The 23,675-nt window shown below is 40.6% G+C and overlaps 1 long non-coding RNA gene across 3 annotated transcripts in view; it reads right to left on the bottom strand.

Moving 5' to 3' along the window:
• LOC119230810 (uncharacterized) overlaps positions 1 to 20,798 on the bottom strand; it is a 239,663-nt gene extending 218,865 nt beyond the window's left edge. For all 3 annotated transcript variants that reach the window (XR_005121807.2, XR_008551892.1, XR_008551890.1), the window contains exons 1-2: positions 20,533 to 20,798; positions 16,243 to 16,550 (exon numbers count right to left, since the gene is read on the bottom strand). This is a non-coding gene — a long non-coding RNA (uncharacterized LOC119230810). The remainder of the gene's footprint in view (positions 1 to 16,242; positions 16,551 to 20,532) is intronic.
• Positions 20,799 to 23,675: the final 2,877 nt, after the last annotated feature.

The raw sequence follows: 23,675 nt of genomic DNA, 5'->3' as shown, positions 1-23,675 counted from the left end.
CTTGGGAGCTGTGGGTGGGCATCTTTCCCCACCATGTGCAGTTGGGAGCGAGATTATGAATCTGCTGGGACAAAATAATCAAGCAGAAGTGCACATACAGAGCAGAGAGTGTTCTTGAGCACTCCGAGAGTGTTCTCTCCCTGGTTCCTCCAGTTCAGCCTTCTAGCTTTTTCTGAGCCCTCACTACATTCTTGCTTATTATTCCATTACAACATTTCTATATCTTTATACTAGATAGTCATCTGCTGATTAAGCTCACCCAAGTTGATGTTTGTCCCAGGAAACCAAACAACAACAAAATAAATGGATACATTAGCCAGAAAATTCTTATGATGGGAAATAACCTAGGTAAGAAGAAATATTCTAGTTGAGACAAACAGAACAGAAATCATCAAGTAGAGTTGGTGATTCTAAAATCATTCGAGTGGTCTCTCAGCTCTGAGAAAAGGAAAGCTGTTCAGCTGGCCAGCTGTGCAGAACTGAAATAGAATGGACCTAGTCCATGGGTTCATGTAGTTGCTGAAAGTGAATTGCATTCTGCAGTCTTAAGCCTTCAACTGAGCCATGAAATGCATTCCCGGTTAAAAATTCCTTTAAAGTCCTATCCCCTGACTTCATAAAGTTGTCTGTACACAAGAGCAGCTCTCAAGCTGAGAGATGTCATGTTTGCACCATTGCTGACATGCAGACAAGTGTTCAGATGGTCCATTAAATAAATGCCCCTTCCAAGCATGGGGCACATCTGTTGGTTGACAGCCCTGCCCTGCCTGCCTTTATAGGGTAGGAAATCCCCAGTTTGGCTCATTAAGGAGAAACAGACACAATTATCATGTCAAAAAACAGTGTATTTTTTTCTGCCATTGCATTTGATGAAGTGAAAGAGATTTTAGGTTATGAAATCTGCATTTCCTCCTTGGCTTTGTTTTGAAAATATGTGTGCCATAATATGGCAGGGAAACATCACTTAAGCTGCTGGCCGATTCTCCCAAGCCCACAAATGGATTTTTCTCATCAATTAAAAACTATTCCAGCTCCTTTTTCATTTTCTGTTTTCTGAGCAAACAAGCGATCAAAAACAGTAACAGAAGCATGTTCCTTTTTATCCTCAGACAAAAAAAAATATGTATATAATGACCTACCCCTTACTTTAATTGTAAGATAATTATCCACATTATTGGATATCCTTTGGAAATATCTGGACAAAAGTACAAACAGACATTAATGAAATCTGCAGATGATACTAAATTGGGAAATGCTATTTTCATTATTAATAACAATGGATCAAGCAGCCAGACTCAACAACAGCATCAGTGAGAGGAGAGGAGAGAAAGTCACATTTGGGAGAAAGGCAAAGGAGCTATGAGACATTAAAATGAATCTAAAACCCAGATGCAGTGTGAGTGGTGGACAGGTGAGCCTTGAAAGTTCACTAGTCAAGCCAATGTGGACATGAGTAGATGGCTAGTGAGCCAGCGCAATGCTCTGAGGAATAAGAGCTGAGTTATTTTTAGTTCCACAAGTAGAGGCATTGTGTCTCAAAACAGATAGTCTTTTCTTCCAAAGCTTTAATAAGACCGCACCTGGCATAGGGTGTTTAGTTTTGGAATTACACCAGAATGATGTTAAAAAAAAAAAATCCTCATATATAAAATTTCAGACTTTTTTTAAAAGAAGGAAATGAAGCCATCTTTAGTTCTTAAGAATTTCTAACAACATACTCTGCACTTTTTTTTAAAAAAAAAAAAAGATTTATTTATTTATTTACACAAGCACTGGGTACAGTCAGAAGCGCGGGAGGGTGAGAGAATTCACCAGAGCCAGAGCGGGGAACAGAACAGGCACACTGACGAAATACACTGCTGAGGGGAGCAGCAGGTGCAGCAGGAGAGGTTTGTGTGCCATGTGCGACCCTCACTGGTGGCCGGGGATCGAACCGGGACTGCAGATGCTGCAGGCAGCTTTGCAGCCCAGCGCTCAACCACTGCGCCACCAGGGGAGGCCCTACCCTGCACTTTTACTAACTTGGATCATTTTTTCATGTAGCTGAGACAAATTTGGAGGCCCAGCAAACATCCCTAATTAACATATTCAAACCTCCCCACTGCTTCCACTGGGTGACCCTTCCTCAATCTTCCTTGGCTCAGTCAGTGCTTGAATTCCATCCTTCCAGTTGCTCAGGCTTTAAAGGATCCTGGATTCTGTTCTCTCTCTCCAGTCACACATTCCACCATCAGCAAATCTGTGGGTTCTAACTTCAAAATAGGCTTGGAATCTCACTGTGTGTCACCACCTCCATTGTCACTGTACTGTCCAGGCCACCAGGATCTCTTGCCTGGTTTATTGTAAGAGTATCCTATTGGGACTCTGCTTCTATTAAAATGGGGGTCAGATTATGTCACTTCCCTTCTCAAAATCTCCAGTGCCTTCCCAAATCAGTGTGTGAAAGCCGATAAGCTCTTCTGTGTTTGACACACCTTACCTCTCCCATCACATCCTCTGTTCCTGCCTTGTCAGTCAACTCTGATCACACTAGCCTTCCAGCTATTTCTCTAACAGATTCCTGTTACATCTCTGCACCTGGAATTCCCCATGCCTGGAATTCTCTTGCCTAGATGGCCCCATGGTTTATACCTCAAAATCCCCTCTGTGGTGAGACCTTTCCTGGCCACTCTGATGAAAATTTGAACCCACATTCCCATCACATGACCTTTACACTCTTTCTACCTTATCTTTCTTCATTGTACTGATCATCAGCCAATATACTGTGTATTTTTTTTTTTTTTGTTTCTCAGTTGTCTCTCTCCTGGTAGACATACCCCGGATATACAGACCTACCATCTTTTGCTTTTGTCTGTTTTATTCCCAGGCATAAATAGTACCTGTCACCTTGAAGGGATCCTTATAAATACTTACTGGAAAATAGAATGCAACTTGATGCCTGTTGGCCTGTTGACTGTATTAACTTCCATAATCAAAATATTTGATCAGAATCAGTAAATGACAAAAAGAATTCTAAGATCACATCCCAACAACACCACTTAATTTGTAGCAACATTAGGGATGCTTTTAATGTAACTCTCATTGTCCACACAGTACATGTTAGCTCCACTCACAGGATCAGAATGTTGTTTTCTTAGTGAGCACCATTTCTAACTAGAATGCAGCTCCATTAAATTTTTAATCAGCAGGGAATACATTTTCAGAAGCAGTCCATTGTTAAGGTAGAGGACCTTCTGAAAAAAATCTCAGAAATAAGGAAAGTGATGCTCAGAAAATTGAATCTTATGGAAAGAACACTGGTTCTGGAATCAGACAGGAGCTAACATTGCCAGGCACTGTTATCAGGACTTGTGTGTATTACATACATAGAATTCACAATAACCCTAGGAGGCAGGAACAATTGTTTTTATTTCTCTTTTATGGGGCAACTCAGGCACAGCAAGTAGAAATCATTTACCTGGAGTTGGGTGGCTCTTAGGTAGGTGGTGGTTAGCACTCGAACCCCACCAGATCTGACCCCAGAGTCCCTGTTCTTGTTCACTACATCCTCAAACTTTTGGTCTCAGGATCCCTTTACACTCAAAAAAAATATTGAGGACCCCCAAAGAATTTTATGTGCATTACCACTACCAATATTTATGTATTCAAAATCAAAACTGAAAAAATTTTAAAATATTGCTCCTTATTAGCACATTTTAAAATAATAAACTCATGAAGTAAACCTAGATAACATATTAGGAGAAATAATGGTATTTTTCAAAACAAAAGAACATTTGGCAAAAAGAGTAGCCTTGTTGTACCAGTAATGCCTGTCTTTTTTGAAGACACTTAAATTATCATATCTGCTTCTGCCTTCAGTCTGTTATGATATGTTGTTTTGATTAAAGTATATGAAGAAATTCCAACTTCGCACACATAAATAATTATGAAAAGGAGAAAATACTTAACAACTTTTTCAGATCCTTATAGCTGTTCTTCTTTGATAATATACAACATTCAACAAATGCTTATTTTTGTAAAGGTTACTTATAATGAGAATCTGAAACCATAACAATACATAAATACAAGTATTTTCGAGTCTGTTATATTGAAATCCATGGATCCATTTTGTATTTTCAATGGTTCTTTACCCCTGCATGATTTTTCAACACATTGCATTAAACATTTGGAAGATACTGGTTCACGAGTTTTGCAGATCTTAACCAAAAAAGTTTTTTTTTAAGATTGTATTTATTTATGCATACAAGAACTGGGTTGTAGGCCAGAGGTGTGGAGGATGAGAGAATTCACCAGAGACAGAGTGGGGAACAGAACAGGCAGTTGACCGAAGTACACTGCTGAGGGGAGGAGCAGGCGAGACAGTAGAGGTCTGCTGCACCATGTGGGTTAGCCTCCTGGCTGGGATCAAATTCATGCCGCAGTGACTGGCAATAGCTTGATAGCACTGAGCCTTTAACCCTTGTGCCACCAAGGAGGCCCCAAAAAGGTTTTTTAAAAACAGGTTCAGGGCCTCCCCTGGTGGTGCAAGCAGTTGAGCGCCGCGCTGTGAAGCTGTCTGCAGCCTCTGCAGCGCCAGTTGGATCCTGGGCGCCCAGCCTGCGAGGCTCCCACATGACGCGACAGACCTTTCCTGTTGCGCCTGCTGCTCCCCTCAGCAGTGTATTTCATCAGTCTGCCTGTTCTGTTCCTGGCTCTGTCTCTGCTGAATCCTCTCACCCTCCCACACATCTGGCCTGTACCTCTGTTCTTGTATAAAATAAATAAATAAATCTTTTTTTTTAAAAAAAGTTCATTTATGTCACCACTCATTTAAAAATGCCTTACAGGGGCCTCCCCTGGTGGCGCAGGTGGTTGAGTGCAGTGCTGTGAAGTTGTCTGCAGCCTTTGCAGCGTGGGTTCAATCCCGGCCAGGAGGCGAGATACCCACATGGTGCCGCAGACCTCTCCTGTCCTACCCGCTGCTCCCCTCAGCAGTGTATTTCAGTCAGTTTGCCTGTTCTGTTCTCTCCTCTGTCTCTGGTGAGTCCTGTCACCCTCCTGCATGTCTGGCCTGTACCCCGATTCTTGTATGCAAGAATGAATAAATCTTTAAAAAAAAAATGCTTTACAAATGGGAATGCTGACAAGCTAATGTGGCAGACACAAGTCTTGCACAATTCTAATCTTTACTTGAAAGTTCAAATTGAATTATTGGTAAGAAATGCTTTTAGCTGATTTGTTCTGGATGCCTTTATGAGTATTCATATAGCATATATTTCTAGATATTAGCATCCAATCATGGTTTTATCTACTGAAGCATTTTGGGTTTGTGTGAATGTGATTATCAGAAGCCCTTACATAATTTCTTTAAGGGAAAAGTTTATATCACTAATAAATATTAAATATTTTTCACCAGCTTCACTCACCATTGCTTTTGACCCTTTAGTGCAAATGTCAACATGATAAAATTGGGAAATAATGTCTTGGTATTGTTACATGACTAGTGTTGACCACAAAGCTCCCTGCACCCCCCACGCCTTCCTCCACTCCCCAAAGACTATAAGCACAACCGGCTGTCACAGATCAGACTTGGAGAAATATTGCACTTGCCAAACAACCTCTCACATCCATGCATGCCCTACTTCTTACAAACTGCCACTGTAGCTTCTCCAAGTTTCAGGTTTCTCACTTGTAAATGCAGGTATTAATACGTAACTCTGATATTACATTTTTCTTTAACTTGAGATAATCATATGTTAAGCTCCTGGCAAAGCACTTGAATCCAGTAGGCACTTGCCCAAGCCCATGGAAAATTATTGGTAAAGCTAGAACCCAAACATATTTTCTGATTCCAGCCTGGACCTTTCCTGCCACATCCTATCAGCAGGAGCAGAACAGATCCCATTACAGCTGCTGTTACAAGGAGAAAAGTGGCCAATTCAGTTGACTCACTGGTCTCCCTAGTTAATATCCTAGACAATAAATGGAAGCAATTAAGTCGAGGCATTAAAAATATGTATGACCTGCATGAGAGTCATGAATTTGCTGTGTACTAGCTGTGTGACCTTGTGCAAGTTCTCTGATCCCCAGGTCTCTCTTCTGTAAAATTGGATAATAATAGGACCTACTATTAAAGGTTGCCATGAGAGTTAAATAAGGTAATGCACAGAAATAGTAAAGTAAAGTGCCAGTCCAAAGCAAATGTTCCATAATGGTTAGCTGCTTGCTATTATAATAATAATGAGTATTGTTATTATCTACACCACTCAGCTCAAGATCACTTCCAAGGAAAGCCTTCTCTGACCCTTGAATAAAGGCACCCCATGTTAAAATCTCATTGCTTCTGTACTGCTCCTTCATTAGACTAAATATATTGCAATATTATATTTCAAGATGTGATTATTTGATTAATGTAAGTATGATGTCTACTAAGTTCTAAGCTCAATAAAGATAAGGGTGGGATCTGTGATGCTCATCATTTCTGCCCCTAATACCTGGCTCAGTGCCCAGCACAAAACAGATTTTTATAAATATTTATTGAAGGAATGAATAAAATATTCATTTGCTGGCTTGGCAAAGCATGGTTTTACTCCATTATATAATTTATGTGAACTTTCCTCCAGCACTTGGTACTCAAAGTATGATCTGGGCCCCGGGATCACAGCCTCACCTGGGAGCTTGTTGGCCACACGGAGTCAAGGCCTCATTACAAACCTAAGGACTCCAAACATACACTTTAACAAATCTCCAGGTAATTCATATGTTTCTTGGAGTTTTAGAAGTATGGACATCTGCCCACTTTTTACCAGCCCTGATGCGAAAAGAGAGCAGCAGGGGAGGGCAAAAAAGGGGGTTAAAGACAATCACTAATTTCTTGCATAAAACAGATCTCTCTCCAACAATTACAGGTCTGATTATACACCCACTGCAAACACTATTACAAAGGTTATCATTTCCAAAAAGTTGCATTTCAATTTTTTTCAGTCCCAGCCAGGCTGCTCTTATTTCCTTTTCACATATGATTTTTTCCAGAAGAATATTTTGGCCTCTGTTGAATAATTTATTTCAGAGAATTTACATCCTAAAATATTCTCCAGAGGAGACAGAAACACCATCTGGGCCCACTACTGGAAAAACAGTCCCAAACCAAGAAGCAGGGTGTCATTTTAGTTATCAAGTTGCACACTTTGAATGCCTGCTTGTCCACCATAACCCCAGAAAGAGGAGAGAAAAACACACATCAAATTCTCCTCTGTAACAGCACCAAACCAGCTCCATTCCAATAGCCCAAAGAGATTACAGAAATATGCATGCTACCCAATTGACCCCCTAGAAAAGTTGTAGCCTAGATTTTTAAGGAAAAAGTTATTATTTATAGAAATTTATTCCCAATTTTGAATGGTAAAGTCCCTCCATGATTGGATAATGATATACCAGGACTTGAAGAGATTCATGAATATCTGACTGTGTTCAGTCTCACACATTTTGCAACGCCTGATTTCAAAATTCCTTTTGCTGCTGTGTCCTCTGCTCTCAAGGGGAGAAATGGACCTGGCAGAACCTACACACATTTCACTCATTTGGGTACTCCTTGATTTGGAGCACTGAACTGGTAAGGCCCGGATCTGAGTGCTGAAGAATCAAGAAGCTGCTGAATCTATAGAACTAACCCTCATAATGTCTATGTCCCTATGGTTAGAGTCCCTGCCCCCCATTTTATTTGGGTTCCCCCAGATGACAAACATGAACAGTGCTAAGAAGAAACTGATTGGCATTAGGGGTATAAGCTAGATATCAAAGCTAAAATAATAGCTGTCCTGATGATCTAGTTTACAAGCATTCACTTTTTAAGTCTTCGGTGTCTTTCCTACACAGTTACTATAAAAAATCATTTCCTTCTGCCATCCAGGCATTTTATTAGCAGTGCTATCCATAGTTGGGAAAAGGATTAATATGATTCTCAAAGCTTTGAGTCTTGCTTCAGTGCCACTGGGACTCTGTCCCAAGAAACTACCTCCTGGCCCTCAATCTTGGGCTGCTTTATCAGAGAAGCAGTGTCGAGGAGAGGGAAACACTCGGAGATTGATGGGGAGTCAGGAAAAGGAGTCTTAATCCAGGAGTTCTTGGCGCCAGGCATAAGACAATCTCTAAATTGTAGCAGAGAGAGTAACAGTCTCAAGATGTGTGTTGGGTGTTTCTGCAGCTAAAAGTTTAAACTGACACAAAAGGAATCCTCCTACAGTCCTTGAGGTTTTGTTGATGGATGAAGTTGGTTTGCCTAGAATGAGGGCAAGAAGGGTGAACAGTGTGGACTGACATGAAAGCGAAAATTGAGAGCAATTCGGCAGCGGCAGCTATGAACATCACTGATACGGTATTGCTGATGCTGGTTGAATTAGGCAGCGTTCTATTCCAGAAGCCCCTACCCACTTTGTGACATTGAGACATTTCTGTAGATTTTTCAGTTGTTTTAGAACTTTTACACTGCTACCAGATGTCTTGCCATACTTCAATTGTATGAAAAATGACAAGAGCTTTATAGTTACTTAACTATTCATCACGAGCCTCTGTTTACTTAGAGACGGTGGTTAGAAATTGAGGCTACACATTAGAATCATCTTGGAGTATCAATGCTTGGGGTCATACCTCCTTATCAACTAAATCTGAATGCCAGGGAGCAGGATATTTGTTTTTTAAGTTTCCCAGGTAATTCTAACGTGGAATCAAATTTGAGAAACCAATTGTAGAGGGCAGGAATGGACCACAGAGCAGGTTTTCTGATCCCATGCAGACTGGGTAAAGGAGGAGTCAGAGTCCTCAGTGGCTTTTGCAGGTCTTTTATTGGGGTTCAGCGGGTACGTGGCAGGAAGCGGTGCTTGGGGGGCTGGGAGGCTGGCAGTCCTCCCAGCCCCCAGCAAATCTTCACTCTATCTGGGCTCTCTGGCCTTCTCTGCTTCTGCTTCGGGCTTCTTCTTTTTCAGCTTCTATTGCTGCTATTGGCGTCCCCGTGACGCCGCCCTTAAAAAGCACAGTCTTAGCACAGGTGTACCCCTTCAGGTGCCCACCATCAGGCATGCATTCAGGATCAGAGAGTTCCCTCATCTATCCTGATGGCGGGAGGGCAGAAAAGCCTGATATTTTCCCTTACCCTACACAAATTATAGTCTTAATGTGTTGAAGCATTAGCAGTGGAGTGTGTTTGTGTTAGGGATATGGGGGTGGGGGGTGTGCTGGGAGTGGGCAGACCCAACAAACCCTGGAAATGACTCTAATATTGATAGATCAGACTCCTGAACTAGGTAACTTGGTGTAGGGTAAGGTAAAAGTGTCAGGCTTTTCTGCCCTCCCACCATCAGGATAGATGAGGGAACCCTGTGGTCCTGAATGCATGCCTGATGGCGGGCACCTGAAGTAGGGTGTGGACTTAGGTAGATGGGATTCACCTGGGCTAACACTGGGCTCTTTAAGGGCTGCATCATGGGGACGCCAGCAGAAGCAGAATGAAAGAAGAACCACGAGTAGAAGCAGAGAGCAGAGAAGCAGAGACCATGAGAGAAGGTCGGAGAGCCTAGAAAGAGTGAAGACTTGCTGGGGGCTGGAAGGCTGGTAAGCCTCCCAGTACCCCAGCACCCCTGCCTGCTGTGTACCTGGTAAATCCCAAAAAAAGCCCGCAAAAGCCACTGAGGGCTCTAGGACTGTCCTCCTTCACCCGTCTGCTGGAGTCATAAAAAACCTGCTCAGTGCCCATTCCTGTCCTTACACTTGGGGACGCAGTGAAATGTTCTCTGCACCTTTTTGCATATCTTATGAAACATTTCCATAAAGTCAAATTTGCTTATATAAAGTCAACTTCACCAGGATATAGTATAGTATAGCGCCTACAGCGCTTATCTTTTTAAACATTTTAAACATTTACCCTCACATTATCTGCACCAACAATGCGAGTTGCTACTGATGTGATGATGGTGCTGGTGATGATGATGACATTATTATAATTAGCAATAGAACGTTCACTGTGTGCTTATGGGGGTCAGGTACTGTGGTAAGAACGATACACATGTTGCTCATTTAATCATCCCATAAACACTGAAATACATACAATTTGCATTTCCATATTATGGGGGAGACTTAAAGAGATTAAATAGCTTGCCCAAAGCTACACAGCTAGCATGTGTCACAGGTCAGATTTTACACCAGAGATTGGAAATATTTCTTGCAGTGATGAACTAGGAAAATGAGGCAGTCACCCACTTTTTTGATTAAAATTTTTTATTTTGGCATCACCATGGTAGGTCTACAATATTTTGTATAAAATATTTGCTGAATTAACTATTTTCTTGCCATCTCAGTCCACTACTGAAAACAGATATAATGATGACTATAGTATAATAGTGGATGTCTAAAGTGTTGTCAGAATGCAAACTTGGGAAAGTAATTCTGCGTCAGTGGAGAGAATGATATTTTGGCGGAAGCTAAAAGGGTCTGGGGGGATTACAAGCAGGAGAGGGAATATTCTGAAGGGCTTTAAAGACTGTATAGGAGAGTGCCAGGCAGAAAAGAAAGAAGCATGCTAAATGGAGGGAAAGATGAACCAATCACACAGATATGAAAATATAAGGAAATCTGGCAAAATTGTCAGTTCGTATCAGTGGTTCTCGAAATAAAGTGTGCACAGGAATCACTTGTTAAAACAGATTACTGGGTCCAATCTCCAGAGCTTCTGATTTGGTAAGGCTGTTTGAGATCAAGAATTTGCATTTCTAAAGAGTTCTCAGGTGATACTGATCCTTCTTGCACGGACCATAGAAGGATCTACACAGAAGGAGACTCTGGAAAGCCCTGCAGTTTGTGTGTGTGTTTAAGCTTGCTAAAGTCAGGGAGACTTACATCAAGAGACAATTTCCCTGGGGAGATGAGGATTTCCTTTTTTCCTGCAAGAAGTGGTGGTTAAATTTTACTACTAGTTTGGGGAACAATTCATATGAAGCTGTCCAGTGGGAGGAAGCAGAGAAAACACAACCTGAGGTTTGATTGCATTTCTGCCCCATCAGTGCCCCTTTTGCGCTCAGTAAGGGCCTGCGGCCAAGGGGCTGAGCACACTAGCTCTTTTGTTGTGCTAGCAAATGTTTGCATCCAATTCACAGAGAAGATGGCACTTTTCACAGCTCTTCCTCCAGTGTTGGCACTGGGTCTGCTGACCCCAGGTGAGTTCCTGTGTTTATCACCAAAATGATCTGTTGACCGCCAGTGGCCACAAGGGCTAGGGGACTTGCTGTTGCAGGGTGGAGAGGGCACTGGAAAGCCAGACTCGGTTGGATGAAACTTGGTCAGATGACATCCTTGTGAAATTCTTCCTTTTCCTCTTCTTCTAATTCAATTACCATGCTTTGCTTCTCGCATTTTCCAGGGTGGAAAAACTAAGTTGCATTTGCTATTGTTTTCCAACCCCTTCAAATGCCGAAAACAACTCTAAAAGGCCTGCTTCCAAATTTTTCTCTTTATTTTGTCCTAGTCCCCTAACCAGGACACACACTTACTAGATCTACAGGTCCTATGTATTCCAGTAATTGGGGAACCTGAAGTATCTAGCTCTAATCCCCACTTTTTTTCACTAGGTTGCTGTGCTAGCTGATGGCCAACAGCTGTGTGTATCACATTCCCGGCAGGGGCCCTTCCTAGCCCCACCTTTCCTGCCAGAATCAACAGAGGAGTGGGAATTGCCTACCAGGGAAAGAGAAAGGAAACACAACTGTGTTTTTTGGGTTCTGTGTTTCTAAGGCAATTCCCCATTACTCCATTGTAATTGTTCGGTAATCTTCTAGAAGGCTACTTAGTAGTCCACTTAGTTACTGGCCAATATGGTGCTGGAGACAATTGGGCTTTCATTTTGGGATTTTCATTTTCTTACTTTTGATCAGGAAGTAGGAGAGAGAGATGTTCTAAAAGACAAACAGTGCCTGAGACAGGATGAACGTGGGACCAGGGTATGCACTGGGGGCCCTTGCTCCATTTTGGTGTGTATGTAGGTGTGTGCAGGGAGAGAGGAAGGGGTTTAAAGCTTTATTATCAATGTTATTGATGAGACTCCAGATTCCTTTCAAAGATGAGGTATTTTTGTCATCATGTCTATTATCCCTCACAAGTACCCAATTAGGGGAGATTGTTGCTACAGAGGAGGTTGATTAAATTCACAGATTTATTACAAAACCACTTTGGGAGTTGTGGAAAATGAGTTTCGCTGCTGAGCTTCCTTGCATTAAAAAAAAAAAAAAATCAAACTGCAAGCCTGCACCTTGGAATTTCCATCTATAACAGATCATAAAATATCCATAATCTTGCATGCAGTTTACTCTTCTCCAGAGAGGCTCAAGATACTTCTTCCAGACTCATGGTAGCTCCCAAAGGGTTTGGTGATGTCTTCTGTGTTCATGGGACACCAGGGAAAAATCTGACCCAGGAGCAGGTAGACAGACTTCTGCATAGCTTGCAGACAATTTAAGCTGGAGATCCTTGTTTTTTACTTGGTTCCCAGAAAAACTGCTGTAAGTAGACATGATGTATAATCTGATTTTCCATAGAAATGAGTATGTATTCCTGACCCTAAACCCGATGCCCAGAATGTAATGGAAAGTGCACAAGTACCCTTTCAAACTTTAAAATTTCGAACAAGTATATCCAAGACGAAAGCTCCCCCACCCCAAGCTCTTAGGTTTTATTTATTTAAGGCAGCATGTTCCTGAATTGTTTCTTGCAAACATTAACCTCAGGGGATGCCCTCGAATAAAAGGCTTTCCGTTGGTAAAATTGGGATAGTGCTGCGGGCTATGTGTCTCCTGACTCAGTCCTTATTAACATATTAAAAATGAGAGCTCTTACTGAAAGTCTACCTGAGCAAAATATTACCAAGTCCCTTTTATGTTTTTTATTTCACTAAATATTCAAAATACATCCTGTGAGGTGGATGCTAATGTACCCCATGTTAGACATGAGGAAAATGAGGTTTAGGGTCATTAAATGAGTTGCCCAGTTAAAGTTAAAAAGGTGGGGAAGTGGGGGTGAGGTTTCACAATCACTCTCATTTCTGAGTCTAGACTCTGAACTGTTAAGCTTTTTCCTTTTCCTAGTAACTGTGTAGGTACTTTCTCAAATTGCTATTGGGTTTCTTTCATGATTGCTTTTTTACACAATTGCATTCACTCCTAAGTGTAACAGTTGGTCATCTTTTCTTGGTATCTTTAATTTGTATTTGTGTTATCACACAGAGCCAGCATGCTATCACTTTAGGTAATAGCTTTTCCTTACATCAAGCTTTTATGCTCTCACCTTATTTGGCCTTTGTATAACTGCTTCAAGCGCCCTTTAGTGGATTTTCATCTGTATCTTTGATGGTTTATAGATAAACAAAGATGTGAGAAAGACAGGGTGTGACTGGGTTGATTTACCCTGCCGTTAGCTAGGGCGTGTTCATCTGCAAAATGAACTTGAGTGAAATTAAAAGTAGGATAACAAATGATGCCCAAGGTATAGAATTAACTCTTGTGTTGGGTGGGATTGAGATTTCTTGCACCACCTGGATCTTAATAACTTAAATGGTGTTATTTTATATGGAAGGTGTGTGTTGGGGAGCAGGCTGTGATGAGAGGGAGAGAGAAAATGATTCTGTATCCTTCCTGTTCACCTTAGGAAATCATTCATTAAATATGGAACTGGGTTGCCCATGAATCACCTTACCAAAGCAGGTGCTTGCTCAGGAAATGCACTGTTTGAGAGTGAGACGAGTGTGCGTTGTTAGCAGTGGCCCTGGCTCAGCAGAGCCAAAAGGTAATAGAAATGGTCTTGGTTTCATAAGAGTGCACGGGGAGAGGTGTACAAATTGTGCCTGAACTCCATGGTGCTAGACCCCCCCAAATCAACTTCTATACAGTGGGCCCTTAATTTAATGATGCTAAGACTTGTGTTTCTTTAACCTTACAATAGAGCAAAGGCAATATGCAATAGAAATTGGGCTTCCAGTTTTGAATTTTGATCTTTTCCCAGGCTAGAGATGGGCAGAAGTTACTCTCTGGTGAATCTGAGCAGGGGTAGCTCGCTGCTGCTGGCTATCCGCCACACATTTGTAAGGATAAACACTCTGTGACTCTATATTATAAACTAGCTTGTTTAGGTTCTGTATTTTGTGCTTTCACATCCCATTATGTCTACAAAAAACCCACCTGTGTGGCCTATGTCTGGTGAGAAGGAAAGGAAGGCAGTTAGTTACTGCTGAGATGCAACTCAAGATAATTGCCCTAAAGTCAGTGTACTGAGCACGTAGGTGTAGTTAAGCTATGCTGTTTGCTGTTTGGTACGTGAGGTGTATGAAATGCATTTTCAGCTCTTGGTGGGTTTATCAAGACATAACCATGTTAAGTTGAGGGGCATCTGCATGTGTCTGAATTCTCCAAGAGCCTACACGTGAAAGGATTTACTGTTCCCCTGGCTGCCCCCTTGATCAGTTAGAAATAATTTAATGAGTCCCTACACTGAATTCGGTATTTCCTTTATACACAGACTAATCACCCTCTGTGGCTTGGATGTTTGAGGAAGTTTTTTGCTGTTGGAACTGTGGTTAATTTTCCCCATGGATTATCTCCATCCCTACCCTCTGCAGTCTCACCAGGTAGAGCCTGTTGTTAGTTGTGATTTACAGAAGAGCAAGCTGAGGCCAGCAGAGGAGAGCTCATTTGTTCAAAAAAAAAAAAAAAAAGAAAGAAAGAAAGAAAAAAAAAAAAAAACCCACATAGCTAGTCAGGGACAGAGCCAGACACTAAACTCACCCCCATGAATTCTAGATCTGTGCTTCTTACTCTCAGATAGCAGATAAGTGATTGGGAGCTCTCCACTGCTTGTGGACTAAGTGGATTCTGGTTAGGAAATGTAAATAAAGAAGAAAAATGCTTGATTCATGGTTTAAAAGCAAATGTTACTCATGATCAAGTAAGTGGGAATTCCGATGCTGCTACAAGAAAAAAAAAAAAAGAATATTTATTTTAGGGCTAACACTAATTATATAGATATAAATTCTGGGTAAAAAAAAAGTGCCAACACCAATGTTGCCTGCAGCCTAAACAGACCTTCTCTAGCTTGGCTGTGAGTGAAAAATTAGAATTTTCTATTTCTCTTGCCCTACCAAAAGTACTTGAGATTGTTCTGAAATGTTATTTAATTATTTCAAAGCATGTAGTCAGTACGCCTTAGGTGATGATTAGTAATCTCATGCTGGTGAAAATGCCAGGATGAAGTGAGTGAGAAGAGGGATAATTATACTACTTATATACACTAAAAGTTTTAAATATCAGTGAGAAGTTATTCAGTAATAACAAGAAAAAGAGGTGAACAACAATCACACCACGAAAAGACATGGAGGAAACTTAAATGCACTAAGACACCAATCTGAAAAGGCTACCTACTATATAATTCCCACTATATGACATTCTGGAAAAGGCAAACTTACAGAGAAAGTAAAGACATTAATGGGGCTTCCAGGGGCTTCCAGGGGGGTGAACTGGTGGGGCACAGGGCATTTTCAGTGAAACTGTTCTGTATGGCCCCACAATGGTGAGTACACGTCATTACATTTGTCCGAGCCCATCGAAGACATAGTACAAAGAGTAAACCCTATTGTAAGCCATAGACTTTAGCTAATAATTAATATTGGTTCATCCATTAGAACAGATACAGCACATTGATGCACAAATGGAAGATACTAATAACAAGCAAAACTGAGGAAGAGTGAGAGAGGAGATAGGAACGCTGTACTTCCTGTCCAAGTGTTTTGTAAACTTAAAACTGCTCTGAAAAAAAGATATTTTTTAAAGCAGAAGAGAATCATGCTGTTTTTCAGCATCATAGCACTTCTGTAGATGATCATGTTCTTGTGGGGAAAAAAATGATAATCCCCTCTGCATGATACCAACGTAGCGCTTGGGTTGTGACAACCAAAGAATATATGAAAGGTCAACTGAAACACCTCAGTGGGCTGGAAAGACAAAGTGGACTTTGTGTCACAATAGAACTCATCCCATGGAGCTGTGGAGATGGCAAGAGATAAAACAATACTCTTTATCGCCAGCAGATTAACCAGCAAGGACTTGTTCTTTGTATTTATCCTATAGGCTGCTCAGGACAATGGGCCCTTTGTCCTTACACCTGTTGAAGGGGGAAGGAGCCCTTCCCAGGGACCTGGTGGGGTTTATGTGAGGCCATGCGGTTCAGATTTCTTACCTGCATCTCTGAAGGTACATCCTATTTCATAATATGCCTTCCAGCAAAGGAAGCTGGAAACCAAGCCCTCGGCATTCAAAGGGAAAGAAGCAGGTCCAAGCTTTACTTGCAAAGAATGATAAAATACTGAAATCCGTGTCGGAAAGCAGCATGACAAAGCTATGGCATGTTCACTCCCAGCCAGACTCCAACCACAGTTCCATGGCATCCTCTTCTACCCTTCTCCTCGGCTTCTAGCTCAGCTCCAGGAGCAGAGTTAAGGCTCAGTAGTGCCAAGGCTTGCTGAATGAATGAATGTCCAGGAGTTGCTGAGAGAGAGAGACAGAAAGAGAGAGAGAGAGAATATAGCAAAATAACTCACTAAGATTGACCTTTGGTTTTCCAACTGTTTCACTAAAGTTTCCAGATAAACATTTGTCTGTGGGCACATCTGAGGGTGATTTTCTTTACTCTAAACCCATGCCTGTAGTAGGGTCTATTGATTTTTGACTCTCTACTTTTAGGAACAACACTCCAATTTTCTTTGGAGTGACACCTCACCTTCCCCCTATTCTTAGTGCGTGAGGATTGAATTTAATACTTCCTTTCGGCACCAAGGAAAGGTCTGGCCTGAGCCCCACCAATCAGTGCACAGTTTTCTGCTGGCTAGGGTGGAATTCACAGAAGGACTCATCACTCAAGTTGGATCTATGAGAATTCCACCTGGGATTTTACCGGCATGATTTGAAGTGTTCCTTTTCTGCTGAGATTGCTAAATTGGTAAAGGGAAAGCCTAAAGTTACTAATGGACTTATTAGCCACCACCTGGGTAGAAAATCTCCTTGAAAATAAAGCCAAATGAGACAAAAAATAAGGTGAAAAGATGAAGGAACAAGTCCTAGTGAAAATATTTGAACAATGTAAACCAGCTAAGCCAGAAGTCAACATATTACCTGAATCTTCAATGAAATGGGCCAGTAAATTCTCAGGATTTCAACCACCTTCCAACCAATTATTTATAACATGTCCATTTCCCTCCATCTATTGAAATTGAGTCACTACTGTTCTTTAAGAAATCCATGTCCTTCAGGTTAGAAAGGAAAGTTCCAACTGGGACATGTTCTGTCTGGAGCCTCTACCACTATTTCCAGCCTAGACGCACCTCCAGAAGGAAAAAAAGACAACATCTGAACTAAAGAATCACATCCTAAAGACATGGCCTCACTGCTGCCCTCACACTCCATGTGCTGTTGACACCAGCAGCAGGGCTCAGGGGTTAGGGCAGCTTGGGATTTAAAAATTCCCTTAATATTCCTGGGTGCATCTGAAGGATGAAGAAAATTGTTCTGAAGTTCTTCACCCCACTCTAGCCATTAACTATAATAAGAACTAACATCTTAGTTCTGTGGCAGCAAGCGTGGTGCTCAATATTCTTGCACATCAGCCCTTTTAAGCCTCATCACAATTCTATGTGGTAGACTCTATTATAATCATATTTTACAGTTGAAGAAATGGGGCCTAGAAAATTTAACCTCCCCCGGATCACTGAGCAAGGTAAAGACCCAAGTAGGAGGATCCAGGCTCCCGATCAAAGAACAATGGTGTCTCTGTTAACAACAAAAACACATCACGGCTTTAGAAACATGGAAAATAATGTTAGGACTGGAAGGAAGCTTAAAATCATATAGACCAATGGAGAAACTGAGGTTGAGGGAGAAAAGTGATGTCCCCCAAGTCACATAGCAAGTTAAAGATCTAGGCACTAAAATAGCCCTAATGTGCCAGTTCTTTCTGCAGTGCACTCTTATCACCTTAGGATCCATCTGGCACTGCGTCACATACTGAGTTATACAACAGGCACTGCCTTGTTGTATACAGGGCCACCAGTTGCTGGAATTCTAAATATGTCCAGACCAGTTAGTCAATGACACCATCCTGAGTCTCTGCCTTCCAGACTCCTGCATTGCCCCACAATTGAGAAATTAAAGGGCTGATATCTGTCCCCAAGGCCAGCCTCCATTCTGATTAGTCAACCTCCCACTCCAGTTAAGTAGTTTTAATATGAGAATTAACACAAAAGCCAGTACATAGACAGCTTTCCTGTCAATTTAGGTGACCTTCATGAGTAATTGATGAAAGTGAAGCATACCAACTGTGTCCAAGACACCTTGGGGTCAGAGAGGAGAAAATGCAGCCCCAACATTCAAGGATTCTGATGAAACCTTTTCATCCCCTTCCAGGTGCTGGGTTAAGATATACCCTCCCCAGAGAGAAGAAGTATTCAGGGCATCTGAATTCTCAGTTAGAGGCAATAAAGGTTTTGCTCTCTCACCTTCCTTGTTTCTGTTTTGAGTGGCAGAGACATCTCTCAAGTCACAGAAGCCTTACAGATAAGTGGGAAATACTGATAAGGAAAACAAAAATCCCTTGCTTCAGAGACATTCGGGCTCAGGCTGCTTCTGAAATCAGTGGGAGTTAGAGCCATTTTTTTCCTGAGTCTCAGTTGCAGAGATGGAGAAATTAATTGCTAATAGAAGGAAGACCCTGATGCAGAGAATCCCCAGCATGAGTTAGTGAACGGTGCCTTACTAGCCAGTACAAAGCATCATGGGCCCAATGGCCTGCCTTCATGAAATCACGGTTTGTACAGGAGCGGCTCTGGCCATTTGGGTATCTGTTTCCCGTTAAGTCTTACCAGGATTTATAGAGCACCAAATCATTCTTTAAATTGATATGCATAATCATAGTCCATCTATGCATCAACAAAATTCTTTAATGAAACCAGAAATTTATTGCAGCAGTAGCAGCAAATTTCTCATATAACATTTGAAAGAGATATGTAAGGTTGAAAGCAAATATAGAAAAAGTCAGGATGATCCCCCTGCCTCCCCCTCTTCAACTGGTGAGCTGCTTCTCTGGTATGTTAGCTTACATGTCATTCTGTTCCAGCCACATCCCCCCAGGTTAAGTTTGTATTTCCATAGTACCTGACAATTTCTCTTCGACAGCATTATTACATTTGTCATTTTTTGTTGAATACCTGTCCTCCTCACTGATGCAGAATATCCATGCAGACTGAGATTGCATTACTCTTACATATCCCTGGAGCCAAGAAGAGTGTGTTGTATGATAGTGAATATTTACTGAGTAATGAATGAAAATTGCAAGGTCTTGACACCAGACCCTAGATATTTATAGAGTGGATCTCTTAGCCATCATTAGAATATATTGGGAAGGCCCCTAAAAAGACAAGTCATCCATGCATAGTCAATTTCTTTACCTTCACCAACTCACAGAAACCCTCCATTGGTCTTTTTTTCTCTTCCATTTTCTTAAGTGCATTCTCTCCTACCCCGTGATTTAAGGAGATTCTTGTAATTGGTATGTAACTGAATCTTTCTCAAACTGGAGTCTACATACTAATGGGGGCTGGCTTCTCTTTTCTTATGGGGTCTGTGAATTAGAGGCAATTGAGAGTTTTGTAAAGAGATGAAAGTATACACTGAATCATGCAGATGAACATTTTGAAGTTGAATATGACCATATAATTTCAATATCTCGAGGATTTAAAATATATTGCAAATTCTCTCACACTCCTTCCTTCAAAAAGTGGAATCTAATTTCCCTTCCCTTAAATACAGGCAGAAATTAGTGACTTGCTTCTAATGAACAGAATGAGCAAAATGACATGGCATGACATCCAAGGATAGGTTAGAAAAGTTAATATGGTTTCCTCTGACTCGCTCTCTCTTAAGGCATGCATCTGAGCCCAGAGCCACCATTTAAGAAATATGGCTTTCCTGAAGCTTCAGTGCAACAGAAACCAAATGGAGAGACTGCATAGAGATTGCTAGAGGAGCCCTAGCTAGCTGTCTTCCTAGTCCAGCTACCAGGCTTGTGTGTGATGAAGACTTTGAGATGACTTCAGCCTCAGCCACCATCTGAGACTTCCCCTGTTATGAATGATCCAAGCTAGAACAGCATAGCTTAGCCACTTCTAGGTTTCTGACCCAAAGAAACTCTGACAGATAAATGATTATTGCTGTTTTAAGCCACTGAGTTTTGTGGTGTTTGACACAAGGCAAAAGATAGTATGGTGTCCTTATTTGCAAATGGGTTTATGATTACATTGGACCCATGTATTTTTATTAGAGGCAAATAAGAAGGGACTATAGGCAGATTTAATAAATGCACATCAAGTGAGGGAAAATGTTATTCAGTAGTGCAAATAGAGAAAAGTGACAGGAAAATGGCTCATCATACCCAACTTGGTGATTCAGGCATCTTAAAAGAAGTTTGTTCAGTCAATACCTCACTCATGTTGCAAGCAGCAAAACTGTATTTGATAGGGCCTCCCCAGTGGCGCAGCGGTTGAACGCTGGGTTGCAAAGCTGCCCGCGGCCTCTGCAGCACCGGTTCGATCCCTGGCTGCTCCCCGGCCACCGGAGGAGGGTCCCACATGGCGCGCAGACCTCTCCTGCCTTCCGCTGCTCCCCTCAGCAGTGTACTTCGGTCCTTCTGCCTGCTCTGCTCCCCGCTCTGGCTCTGGTGAATTCTCGCACCCTCCCGCGCTTCTGACTGTACCCAGTGCATGTATAAACAAAATGAACAAACAAACAAACAAATAAATAAATAAATAACATGCCTCTATTTAAAAAAAAAAAACAAAACTGTATTTGATAAATGCAGTCAATTTTAACTGTATTGGTTTTGTTTTACCTTTTTTAAAATTCCATTTAACTTTACAAATACTTATATCTAGTTATATAAGTATATCTTTAAGTAACATTATAATAAACAATTTAAGTCTACACCAGAGAACCACAATTATTTTTTTCTTTAAAAGAATTCTTAAGTGTGAGAATATATGCGGGAGAATCTTTGGAAAGACATATATATCTATAATGCACTGTCATCTCATTAACTGTTGTTGAATGAATACCTTTGACTGTATTCACCTGAGACCATTCTTCATAATGTCTATACTTGCAGCAATTCAATTATTAGTGTGCCTGCCTTTACATCTTCCAGTCAAGCCTTATGTTCGAAACCCTGCTGATGACAATCATGGCTTTGGTCTGTGTATTCTTAGGACACAGGGCCTGACTTTCGTGATTAGCAGTCATTTATTCTTCCTATTATCAGTTGCAGCTAAAGATGGTCACCTGTCTCCTCAACATAAATTCTTGAGTAGGACACTTAAATTATATTTTCAATCAGACCATTTCAAAACTGGTGAATATGCTTTCATTCATTCATTTCTATATTAGGCTTAAACAAAATTACCAGTTCAATTTATAAGTTTACGTTCATATATTTAAAGGTATAGTTCTGTGTCATGTGGGTGATAGATATAACACATAGCTTTCCATTACATGCTGTGAAAAACATGAGGAAGTAGTTTTATTTCTTAGGCAAAACAATAGGTCATTATCACAGCAATCACTTATTGCAATTTTGAAGTACTTGCACAGTCTGATGTTGAACATTACATTTACCTTATTTCATTTAATCCACACAATTTACTTAGCTATTTAGTTTAAATAGGCATTTTACAGAGACTCAGTAGGATGGTCATTTGTCCACAGAAAACATAATTAAAAATGGATGGGTTAAGATAAGTCTGCCTTTGTCAACACTGTTTTTCTTTCTTTTTTCTTATTTTGATTTTGACAAATGTATACATCCATGAAACCAATACCAAGTCAGAGAGTAAACACATCTAGTGACCCCAGAGGGTCCCCCTTTTAAAATTCTACCCACTCATACCTCCCATCCCACCCCCAACATCCATAGGCACCCACAGTTTTGCTTTGTGTTAAAATGGAACCATATAGTAGGTACTACTTTCATTTGGCATCTGTTTCAGCATGATTATTATCTTCTATACTGAGACATGTATCAGTACTTTGTTCCCTTTTATTGCAGACTAGTATTCCATTATGTGGACCTAATGCTGATTGTTTATCCTTTGGCCTATCAATAGTTATGAAAATTTGAGTTGTTTTCTGTCCTGGGCTATGACCAATGAAGATGCTAGGAAATAGTCATGTACAAGATTTTTCAACACAGTTTTCTAATCTCTCTAAATTCTCTTGACTGTCCATACTGTCTTGTTTACCATTTTCAGTAAAACTGCCATCAGTTGTCGGTTGTCCCACTATTGTTGCGCCAATGTGACGAATACTGACAAACTGTGAAACAAAACTCTATCACTAGAATTTTTGTTTCATGTTGATTTGAAAGTTCTCTATTTAGTTAGACATATTTTTTATCAAACATTATTATTATACATATATAACATGAAAAGCATAAGCAAAATAAAGGATAGAAGCATTTTCTAGAACTTTCTGTTCAGAGTCTGTCTTATCTCAGCCATTTTGCACAACAGCATGGATAACATGGCATTTCTTAAAGGAATGCTTCATTATTGGATCTGGCTCTATTATCATCCTTTCCACAAGATTTAATATGTCTGTGCAGACAAAGTCAATACTTCATTTAAATATTTAAAAATGTACATCTTAGAGTTGATGCAATATGATAGTATTTCCTGTAGACCATATTAAAAATATCAACCACCCACAAATTTAAGTATTTTACAATGTTTTGATTTTAGACATCTAAATCTATCAGACTTCTTAGCCAATTATGAATCATTATCATCATATCCATGATGCTTTATTTACAGTTTCCCATTTGTTGAATGCGTATGCTATATCAAGTGCTGGTCTAGATTTTCTGTATGCATTAATTCATTAAGTCCAAGGAAGCAGCATACTGCCCCATGGCATCAATGAAGAAACTAAGATTTAGAGGGTTTAAGTAATCTCTTCAAAGTCATATTGCTTTTGAAGTGGTAAAACCAAGATTTGACTTCAATCTCTCTGACGCAAAATTCCATTCTGCTAAACATTTTGTGACATTACTATCCACATAAACACACCCATTGGCAGCATGAGAATTAGCACCTATTATTAATGATCCGTATTACATGCTACATAACCTATTTTTACTTCCCTTTTCTTCCCTCTGCCTGTATTGTGTATAAAGTACCATGGACATGGATTTTTATTGACTTCTCTCCCCAAGGCCAAATAACAATAATGTTTCAGGGACTAATATAGAGGTAACCAACATTATAACCTAGCAATGCATCATTCCTGTGGTATTCTTGCTTTAAATGTTTCCAGGAGAATTATCTATAAAGTGACCACAGCACTGGTTTGAGTCTTACAGAGCACAGATCTGTGCATTCTAATTTTACCATGGATCAGAAAATTTCAGGTTGACAATTATTCTATAAGAAATTAATGTTGCTTCCTTCACATGCTTATGACCCATTATATGAAAGGAATCTGTGTAATTGTTTATGATATACCCAAAAAGATTTTACTCTCTAGCTGTTGTCCAGTAAAGAGCCCTATTTAGGTAATTACATTGTTAATAAGAAG

The sequence above is a fragment of the Talpa occidentalis genome, unplaced genomic scaffold (assembly GCF_014898055.3).
Source record: "Talpa occidentalis isolate TD23 unplaced genomic scaffold, MPIMG_talOcc4v2.1 talOcc4.10, whole genome shotgun sequence".
Taxonomy (NCBI): Eukaryota; Metazoa; Chordata; class Mammalia; order Eulipotyphla; family Talpidae; genus Talpa; species Talpa occidentalis.
This window is presented reverse-complemented; position numbering and strand designations above follow the sequence as displayed.